An 11,340-nucleotide genomic window follows, 5' to 3' on the forward strand; every position below is an offset into this window, starting at 1 on the left:
TGAATCCATCCTAAACATGCATGAACAAGCAATTAATATTTTCTTGAAACAAATGACATATAGAAAAATCTGACCAAATAAATAAAATTCATACAAAAAAAATGAAATGATAATTATAGAATGGAAAATACAACAACACTAAACTCAGGGAGCTTGGAAGTTGAGAAGGGATGGTGGGGTACAGTCAGTGAACTAGAGGACTTGGGGGGCACGTGAACCCTCAATAGAATTTGCCCCATCTGAACAACAGAGACAAAATATTCAGAGCAAAAGAGACAATAATAAAAGATGATGCACCATGAATATCATTATAATTTCAGTGGAAGTGTAAATGAATGTAGGGCTGAGAGGGTATTAAAGAAATGAAGAAGAGACACTCAAACAAGTTTGCTAAATGGTATAAATCTACAGAATGGGGAAACTGAGGGACCACAAAAAGAATAAAACTAAACATATCCATGCCAAGAAAATGCTAACTAAACACGTGAAAGCTAAAGTATATATGTACATAAATTTATATATCTTAATATAAAATATAAACATAAATCAATAGATATAGATAATTCAAGTTAACAGTAGATACATTATCTGAAGCCATAGAGTACAAATAGTTGCAGTACAATACCCTGATGTTAAATCAACAATATTTTTTTTTGTTTTCAGAGTAACTAATATATTTGGGGAAGTGCTTGGGAATTTGAGCATGAACTGGTTATTAGAGAAGGTTAGGGAATTGTTGTTGACTTCATCAACCATGCAAATGGCATTTGGCTATGAGACATAGTAGCCTTCCATATAGATAAGAAAGCTGAGTTAGGCACTTATAGATGAGAAGACCTGGTAATTCTGGTTATTTTCATCTAGTTGTATTTATACACACATGTTCACAGAAAATACACACAGGTTAAAAATGTTAATAGGCATTAGATTTAGGTGGTAGCTATCTGGGTATTCACTATATTATTATTTAAGTTCTTCTGCAGTTTTTAAATTTATTCTTAAAGAAATTAGAACTAAAAAAGAAAATTAGAACTAAAGAGGAAAAAGTTTGAAAATGCCTTCTTCAATTAAAAAAAGTGACATACAACAACATCCTAGTTAATGTTAAAGATAAATCAATTTGGAACTATGGTTTATTTCAAAGCCATCATCCTTTTGACATTTCCATTTTTTTATGGTTCTGTACACATAAACATTAATACATTAAAACACAATACATTAATACAGGGCTGCACTTAAATAATTTAGCTAAAAGAATACACTTGGATAGATAGTAGATATGTTAAAAATTACTGGAAATTATTTGCATGATTTCATACGTTCATTTATAATCACTATTGATCTCAAAAAATTCTTTTCTAAATAAACTGATTGCTATGATGCTTTTACCTCCTATTCATGACATACTCATACCAGAATCAAAGGTTATGACTTACAAAATAAAAATGTAACAAAAATCAGAGCAATACATGTTCAGTAGAAACTGAACAGTAGAAATTGTTCCAGAAAATAGTGGGGCTCTAATTTATCCAGACTTTGTTTTGTATGGGAGATTAATACAATTTTAATGGGGTTGGGGGAAGTGATGTTAGTTGCAAGAAAAATAGTAAAACTGAGTTTAGGAGAAAATGGGGCTCTGTGGAATTGCTGAAGATTTTCTTTTCAAGAATTCAGAGAGGTGACATTTTCCTTGAAGCTATTTCATGAAATTCATTGCCGGTTGAACATATTAATTAACTTGCGTATTCTGAAGCAAATTCATATGTGTAAAAAGTTATGGAGTAATTGACCTTAAGAAATGACTTAATTTCTAAATGCAACACTGTGTTTGGGAGGCGGAGCCATTTTCCGGGCTGGGTGCACAGGGGGAAGAGATTTTCAGCCTCTCAGGATCAACAATAGTGCATTAGAGGGAAACAAAAGAGTGGCAACTCAGCCGCGGAGCAGGGACACTTCCTCAGGTGCAGAGCCGGCTTCAATAGCAGTTGCAAAGCGGTTTCCCAAGCCGTCCCTGCACTGCCCTGGTTCTCATAGTGATTGAAGTCCAACCACTTACTTCACTTCTCTCTAAACCCTCCACAATAATCAGGAGTGGCAAAACCACACCAACAGAGGGAGGTGAAAACAACAAAAAATGAAAACTTCAGTTAAATCACCATAATCCTTTCTTAATCTCCACCCCTAAAGTAGGGCTGGAAATGCATGAGCTCCTGCATTGAAAACTAGCGGCCAGTGGGTCAAAAGAACTTTTTCTTTTTTTTTTTTTTTTTTCCTGTTTAATTTTGAATGGGCAACTGAAACCTCTGGAATTGAGTGCCTGGTAGATTATACAAAGGTAAATGTACTCTAGCTTGTATCAGACAGATCTTGCACTTTACCCATAAAAATTTCCTTAAACATTACTGAAAACTATAGTGCAGTCAGGATATGGGCACTCCAAGAACATATTCTCAGGGATTTAGGGAGATTATAATTTTTATTGAAAATGCCTACATAAAAGGACACTCTGTGATGTCTATTAATCTTGGATGCTCAGCCACAAAATAGTTAGTGGATCTTAAGAATATTGAGATTCAGGTATCTACAGTCAAATTTTCATTTCATGGATCTGGAAAAGTTTTTAAAATAGTATAAAGATATATAAATGGCTTTTTTAGTTTTATAGTCATAATTCTCATAAATTAATTGATATGTATTTAAAATGAAGAAATAGTGATACAACACACAAAGTTAAACTCATTGTGCCATAAACTCTTTAACATTTAACTGGACTTGCTGAGAGCCATAACCAAGTAGGAATGACGCATGGCAACTTCCTTGTCAGCCTACCCAATGTTGCTTAGAGGGAGGACTCTCCATTGTGGAAATGGGCTTGCCTTAGACCCAGGTCATTTGCAGTGACATTGCATGAATGTTTGAGAAAGATGACCCTGCTCAAGGACCAGGGTGGATCCGGTTTAGGGCGGTTCCAGGTTTAGGGTGTATCCTGCTGGGAATAGGGGGGTTCCAGGTTTAAGGTGGACCCTGCTGGGAATAGGGCGTATCCTGCTGCCTCAGGCACCCGCCTGCTCCTTGAGTTCCCATTGAGTTCTCCCGGGATTCAGAGAGTATTTAGGATGCTGAGCCAGGTGGAGGTGTGGATTTTCCCCAGAACGTGCGTGTAGAGTGCCGGTGAGAGTTCGGGAATAAAGGTTGCTGTTTGAATCTAGAAGGCTGTCAGCGGCTCGTGATTTTGTGCCCAGCCAGACTGCGGCATGGAGTGTCTTCCTCTTTTAAAGACAGTTGTCTAATGTGATTGCCTTGATTTAGAATTGCTTACTCAACTGAACCATGATTTGTATGTTAGCTGCCACATGGCAGGTGAACTCTATCTTCCCTTCCTTTGGATAATGCAGATGGTACCTTCCTTATTTTAAAATCAAGTAGCACTGGACATTCCTTATCTGCCCATTACAGTCTTGGAAACACATATATAATTCTGGTTGAGTTGAAGAATTTCACAAGCAGTGGTGAAATCGGAGTTTATTATAACTGGATATATTATAACTACCTTATTTTAAATGTGAAACTTATATTTAAGAATTATTATGCACAGTGGCAACATATTAAGACTGACTTTATTAGCTCATGGATTGCTGTGTACGATGACTTATATAAAAAGTTGAATTTTCTCCGTCTCTCATTGTTTCCACCTTGCAGTAATGCGAGCTGTAGCAAATCACATTTAACAGTCTCTGGGTCTCTGAAGCTCAGTCTTTTCATTACCTTGGAAACACATTTTAAAAACTGGTGCATTTTGCCAAGGATCAAATGTCAGCATTTTAAGTAGCTTAAGAAAGTTAACCACTAATATGTAAAATCTCAGTTCATTTGATTATATGAATGGCTTTGCTTAAAGAATGGATATGTAGTTAACAATTGATTTCATCTTTTGGAATGTGATAAGGAAAGAAAAAATATAATTAAAAAGCAAAGTAAAAATATAGAGGGCATATAGAGTTCCATAAATTAAAAACAATCCCAGTTATTTGGAAGATTAATTGTCCGAACCATAGGATTCAACCAATTTGCCCTCCATTTTTTACAAGGAAACTGGACTTAAGATGTTCATTTTGGCCTGATGTACTTTATAAGAGAAGAGTAAGTTTTCCAGAACTTCTTAGTTCTCAGTGGTGTCAGTTTTGATGGAATGCAAGTTAGCAGTGGCCGGGTGCAGTGAGATGAGGGAGAGTCGTGTTTAAGCACACCAAAATCACATACTGAGGTAATAGAACCTTAAGGAAAGGTGGTTTTAATAAAGGATTCTTTTTATACTGGTCGCATTTGTTTAGATTTATATTCTGTAGACTCTGATGACAACTCAATAATGATTGCTCCAGACCTTGGTATTAATAAGATTTAATATACTAAAGTTTCCAGAAATGTGTTTTTTGAAATATTATGAGTCAGGAAATATTCCTCTGAAGCTGAATCTCATCAACAGATTTTATGAGTTTGAATTCAAAGAATTATATATAGTCTCTAAGAAAAAAATGACCCCAAAGCAAGCAAATTAGTTAACTAGTTCTTATGCATGACAGATACGTTAGCTAGAATGCAATACATCTTCTTGGGCCTTTTGAAGTTCACAATTTTGGAGTTAAAGGTAGAACAGAATCCATTCTGTTTGCAGATGTATTGCATTGTAATTGCCAAAAGTACTGGGACAAAATATTAGTTCTTTAAAAATACACTATAGATTTAATTTTTTTAAGAAGGTCCATTCAGAGAAGGTGAAAAATTATAGATTGGGATCATAAGGTATTCAGTATATATACAATAACTTATTTTAACAATGGGAACAAATTTCCTATATATTCAAATCCTATTAGGATGTTTTCATGATAATAGCCTAATGTTGATATGATTATTTTATGATCAAAAAAGAAAATAAAGAATAAACATATTTCAAAAAATATCTTATATATGTGCTTATTTTTTTTCTCCAAGGTAGTGTACTACTTCTATATTTTAATCTCAGTGTTGTTTTCTAAATTTAAGAGAATTTATTTTATATTATTAAGCATCAAAAATCCTGAATAAGAACGGAAGGAAATGCTTTTTATATGATGATTATTTTAAATAAAAAAAATTTATAAATTTCTGAAATACTTCTATGAAAACATAAAACTCTATCTAAAAGCATAATGATAGTATTTTTATGAATGTTTGCATGCGAAAATTGCAATATTCAATCACACTATCATCCCCCACCCTTTTTTTTTCCCTAAATGGAACATCCAAATGCAAATTTAAAATAAATTAAGTAAAAACACAAAACAAAAATCATACATTGAATCCAATCTTTTAAAAAAATATTTCCATCTTTCTTATATAAATGCATTATTCTTTTCTATGTTTGCATAGTCTGCTTGGAATTATAATAGTGCTTCAGGCAACTCTTTGAAATTTGATCACTTGATAAATCACATCACAAAAATCCCTTTATTTTTTAATACAAATGATTTATCTACTGATCAGCTTTAATTTGTAATGATACTTGAGAAATAAATAGGATCAAATGTCATTCTAGATCCCATGTTCAACAATAGTCAATTTGATGAAGACATCCATATAATCAGCTCTTTAATATTAATCAGCCACAAGTAATTTACTGAACCTCCTCTCCAAATATCTATTTGGCTGAATTATCAATATTGTCATTGCTAAAAGCAAAACCATATCTTTGTAATTCATAAATATGTGAACTTGAATCAATAAAAATGGGTGGAAACGTAGAGAGTAGGATGATTTTTAGTGAAACTCGATGTTAACATTTTTAACACATATATTGATATCTCTTAAATAGGCAAAATGTTAAGTTCATAAAAGAGATTTTTCTCTTGAAACAGCAATAATAACAACAAAATCCTTGCTAGAAAACTTGCTGTGTGATTTCTCACTGAAGACTGTGGTTGACAGATTAATATTTTCTACCTTTCAAATTCCTTTAGTTTATATAAGAATAGAGAATTTCAGAAACTATGAATGTCAATATAATAGGGATGTGTATTTCAGAAAGTATTATGCTTTGCCAAGGGAACTGCTGCAGAGCAGTTCCAAGTAGCCATATAACTCACAAGCCGGATTCCTCTAAGGAAATGCTTCTGGAAAAGTTTTATTCTAATTGATGTACTCTGATGTTATGAGCAGAATTTTCCAACTGAAAAATGTCTTTTATGGATTGCAGTCAGCCAAATGATCTGCCTGTTGTTGACCACCCACTTAAGATGCCAAGATCTGGGAATTATTAACTATTGATCTCTTTTCTAGGGAGTATTGAACTTAACACTCTCCTGTTCCTACATCTTCTCAATCATTTTGGTGTGTGTGTGTGTGTGTGTGTGTGTGTGTGTGTGTGTAAATCCCCAGGGACTTTCCAACAATTTCCCTCTGGAGTTTCTCCTCATTGTCTCATCTGTCATAAACTCTCTAGACAGATAATCAACCAGAATCTCAGCTTGATTATATGACTTCTGATCAAAATGCTTCAGCCCATGAAAATGCTTCAGTAGCATTTCCACATCATTATAAGCAATATTTCTTAGCTAAATATTTACATTTATGATTGCATTACTGTGATCCCTTTTACTGTATTATACCCTGTCCTTCTTTGTTCACATGCCACCTTGCCAGGCACCACACACAACTGTGGGAATCTATGGGTAGAGAGAAGGGGTATGTGGGTCAGCTTCTCCTTTTTCCCTTCTACAACTTGCAGCGGGGCAGGAAGGATGTCAAATGCCCACTTCTGCTCTATGATATTTGAATCACAATGGACTGGGCTAGCTGTCAAGAAACAGGAGTATCTAGTGTAGTTGTGTTCAGTTTTACAAATTTATCAACATTGATGTACAAACTATCATGGACTTAAGTGAGTATTTATGCATTTTGAAATCCAGTTATTCTCAAACTTTTAGAATATTCCATCTTTATACAGAGGTAGTATTCTTCCTTGTATAATAATTCCTACATAGAAATATATGTGAGGAGTCTGGAGCAAAAATATCTTTGGGTGATTAAGAAATTGAAGAATTTTTATATAAAATAGTTATCATTTGTGAAATATTTCTGGGAAAAGGATATTTTATGTGAAAAGCCCAGGTTGCTGCTTCCTTAGTTTCATCATGTGGAGTGTAGACAGCAGGGAGGATTCCCAGGAATCCTCCACCCAGCTTTCACTCACAAGAGTGCTCTTTCTAGAAAATGGTCTTTAGTGTTGGTAACCCTGGGACTGCAGGCTGTCCTCTCACTCATGCTTGTTAGTTTGCATGTTTCCAGTTTTCAGAGTTGGGAAATGCTTCCTGACTGTCCTCCATTAGGAATACAGTAGGGGTGATGGGCTTCCTGATGGGATGCGTGTCTTTTCCAACATCTCATCTCTCATCTCTCACCATGGCCTTCATTTGGAAGAAATACAAGGCCAGGGAGACACACTCACCAACACCATAAGAATGCACTCTCTGAAATCCAGATCATGGGTAAGTTAATGAAAAAGTTCTTGAATTCTTCAACAAATAAGAGTGGTGGAAAGATCAAATCTAGAAATGAAATGATACTCAAAAACATGTTAATTGCAATGCATGAACTTTAGTCTGTGTTTCTGAAAATGATCATATAGGGAAATTCTTCTTCTGGAAAGAAGAAGTAGTAGATGTACTTTCCTCTACTCCTCCTGCTTGCTACATAAGACACAAATATTCACCACACACACACACACACACACACACACACACACACACACACTATGTGTGGTGGGGGGAGGGAAAAAGAGACAAAAACAGAGAAACCATCAGAGAAGGTGCACCATCTAAAGACTGAAGACCTCAGGAATAACACAGTGGAGAGCTTGCTGGATTTTCTTTTTGCCTCTTACATATAGCCTATGCTTAGTGTTGAGAAGTCTAACCACCTTCAAATAGCAAGGGCTTTAGAATAGCAGTGGTCAGCTGCATAAGCATGAAACTGCCAGAAAATGTTTGCTCTAATGGGTCAAAATATAACAAAAAGGTGCTATCTCTCTATCCTTACCAATGCCAGCAAAGACTGAAACATTGACTTCCACAGTGAGACAATAACAGGCAACCGAACATCTCCATCAGAGTGGCATAAGGAAGACCAAGGGGAGAACAGGGATTCTCCTTGTTGTAAGCCAGTTGCATTACAGTTTCTAGAAGGATGTCCATGGAATGCAAGTAAGGAAAATAGACTTCCAACACCACCTGGCATTAGCAAGTCAAACACTCCTCATCCTGCAAAATGGCATCAATGTAGGATTAGTGACAAAAAAAAAACTTTGATCATTTTCCAGTAGCTTCCACTGGGTAACTTCCACTGTGACTGTGATGACAACTGAGCAGCTCAAAGTCCCAACTTGTCCAAAAATAGTGAGGTACATCACCCTTTGCAGGTCAGTGGAGGCCACATGGAAAAGCTACCTGACAACAAGAAAGTTGTACTTTCTCAAACTGGTCCCCTAACTAAGCAGTGGCATGAAAATGTGGCCAAACATAAAGTTTAGAAAAAATTAGAGTATCGAAGGATGATATGAAAATGTACATGTTTCCATGGAGTATCACTTCTCATGTGAGGAACCAGAAAGACCAAAAATTGAACAAATATGACTATTAATAAATATTAACTTCAAGAAGATAAAAATGCTACAATTATATGATAAAATTTTAAAGCAATAATGATGATAAAATTATTTTACGGACAGACAAACATTTTAAAAACTACAAAGAACTTCAAGGAAGAAAAATGAAGATCTCAACATAAAATAGAAGGTATGAAAAAAAAGTGAAAATTTTACAACTGAAAAATATTATACTGGAATAAAAATCTCAGTATATAATTTTAACAGAATAATGAAGAAGACACAGGGAAGAACCAGTGAACTAGAATGTAGATCAAGATAAACCATTGAATATGAAAACAGAAAGAAAAATGAACTGAAATACTGAGCAGAGACTCAGGGATCTCTGGCAATAAAACAAAGGTGCTGACATTCATGTCATCAGTGTTCTGAAAGGAGAGGAGACAGAGGAAGAGGCTGAAAAAGAACTGAAAAAAAAATTTAATTCATGACTCCCAAAATTCTTAAGAGACATAAACCTACTTATTTAAGGAACTGAACAAACCCCCCCACACACACACACACAAAGACATACTAAAATCTAATTTCTAAAAACAAATACAGAGAAAAAAAATCTTGCAAGCAGTCAGAGACAAAAATGGCACCATGTTTATAAGGGGGAAGCAATTTGAATGGCAGCAGATTTCTCATTAGACAACTGGGAGCAGAGAAGAAAGGGCATGGTGTTTTCAATTATTTAAAAGAAAGTAACTGTCAACCCAGAGCCCTCTACCTAGAAACACGCGTGTGCACACACACACACACACACACACACACGCATATTGGGAATGAATGAAAAATCACAATACTCTCGTGTGAAAGGAAACTAAGAGAATTTGCTTCCATTGTATTTCCCTTTAAGAGTAGCCAAAGAACATCCCAAGCAGAATGGAAGAAGCATCAGGACATCAAGTAAAAAAAAAAAAAGGCACAAATATGATAAATACAACGTGATTTCATTTTCTTCTTGTGTTTTCTAAATTGTATTTTATAGTTAAAGCAAAAGTGACAACTTTATGTGATATAATTCTAAAAGTATCCCGACGAACTATTTATTTAACCCAACTGTATTATCACCAAGTTGGATAATGGGACTTAAAGGTACTCTTCCTTTGAACAGAAAAATGATCTCAACTGGACAGCATGAATACCTGTGAAGAGATACACAGAAAAAGAGCACAGATTAACCAAAATGGAATTCTAAATAAATGCTCAAAGAAAACAGATAATGGAAGTGAAGAATAGAGGTGATAAATGGAACCAAAATAAAAGAGCAAGTTTTATGTCAGACATATCAATAATTATATTAAATATAAATGGTATAAATAAACCAATTAAAAAAAACAAAGACCAGTAGTATTTATATTTGTGTAGCCCAATTTATTCTATGTAAGTGAATCTCATTTTGAATTTAATAATAACATATACAAGCTGAATTTAATAATGTAGAAGATATATCATGAAAAGTTTAATAAAAATATATCAGAAATGATTATCTTAATATATATGGACCTCAGAGTTAAAAAAATGTCAGAGATAGAAATTGTTATTAAATAATGATAAATCAGTCAAACAAGAAGACATTGCAATCCTGAATATGCTGAGAAGGCAGAGCAGGGATAGTGAATGAAAAGAGAGACTGAACACTGATTGTCTCTCTCTCTCTCTCTCTTTTTCTCTCTCTCACTCATTCTTCTACACACATGCATACATACACACACACACACACACACACACACACACGCTGTAGAGAAATAAATGAAGGCTGAGCACTCATCACATAGAGATGTTAGGTTCCCTGTCAAGTAAGAATTATAAACTAGAAAACTAAAAGTGTGGTGCTGTTATTATTAGTCAGGTGAAGATATGGATCTAGTGGACAAGGTGCAGCTTGGTTCTAGACATAGTACATTGTCATATTTCAGGAATCCTTAACCAATTTTTATAGTTGTTTTTTCATAGGTCCTATCAGACAATATGGTAAACCATCTGGTAAACCTGTACATTATTTCTCTGATTTGTTGTATTCAAAATATACAAATACTTAGAATTACAAAGAATTCCATTTGTAATGAAATTTTTTTGTCAAAACATTAAAAATATGATACAGTAGCATATGTGCTTTCAGAATGCATTAAAATATTTTCTTTTTAATGACCATAGAAGTTATACTTTCTTTTTAAGTGAAGTCCCTATGGGAATACTTTTTTTTTGGTGGAAGGGGCACAAGGGATTAAACTCAGGAACACTCAACCACTGAGGCACATCCCCCACCCTATTTTGTATTTTATTTAGAGAAAAGGTCTCACTGAGTTCCTTAATACCCTCTTTTGCTGAGGCTGGCTTTGAACTCACTCTCCTCCTGCCTCAACCTCCCGAGTCACATGGATTACAGGTGTGCTCCTGAGTAGGAATATTAAACTTCTAGGTGATATGCAATTAACCTCCTTCCACATAGTGTTCAGAAAGTTGCTGTGGACCTGGATCACTGAGATGAGGGTTGTCCCCACGCAGTCTGATGGAATAGCCAAGAGAGGCAGATCCCATCTAGGATCAGAAAAGCCAGTTCCCTGGGACAATGGAGACATTAAGACTGCAATCACAGGTGGTAGTACAAAGTGGGTTAATTATGAAAGTAGTATGATGTAGTAAAACAGTTGTAAATT

Source organism: Callospermophilus lateralis, chromosome 12 (genome assembly GCF_048772815.1).
Source record: "Callospermophilus lateralis isolate mCalLat2 chromosome 12, mCalLat2.hap1, whole genome shotgun sequence".
NCBI classification, from domain to species: domain Eukaryota; kingdom Metazoa; phylum Chordata; class Mammalia; order Rodentia; family Sciuridae; genus Callospermophilus; species Callospermophilus lateralis.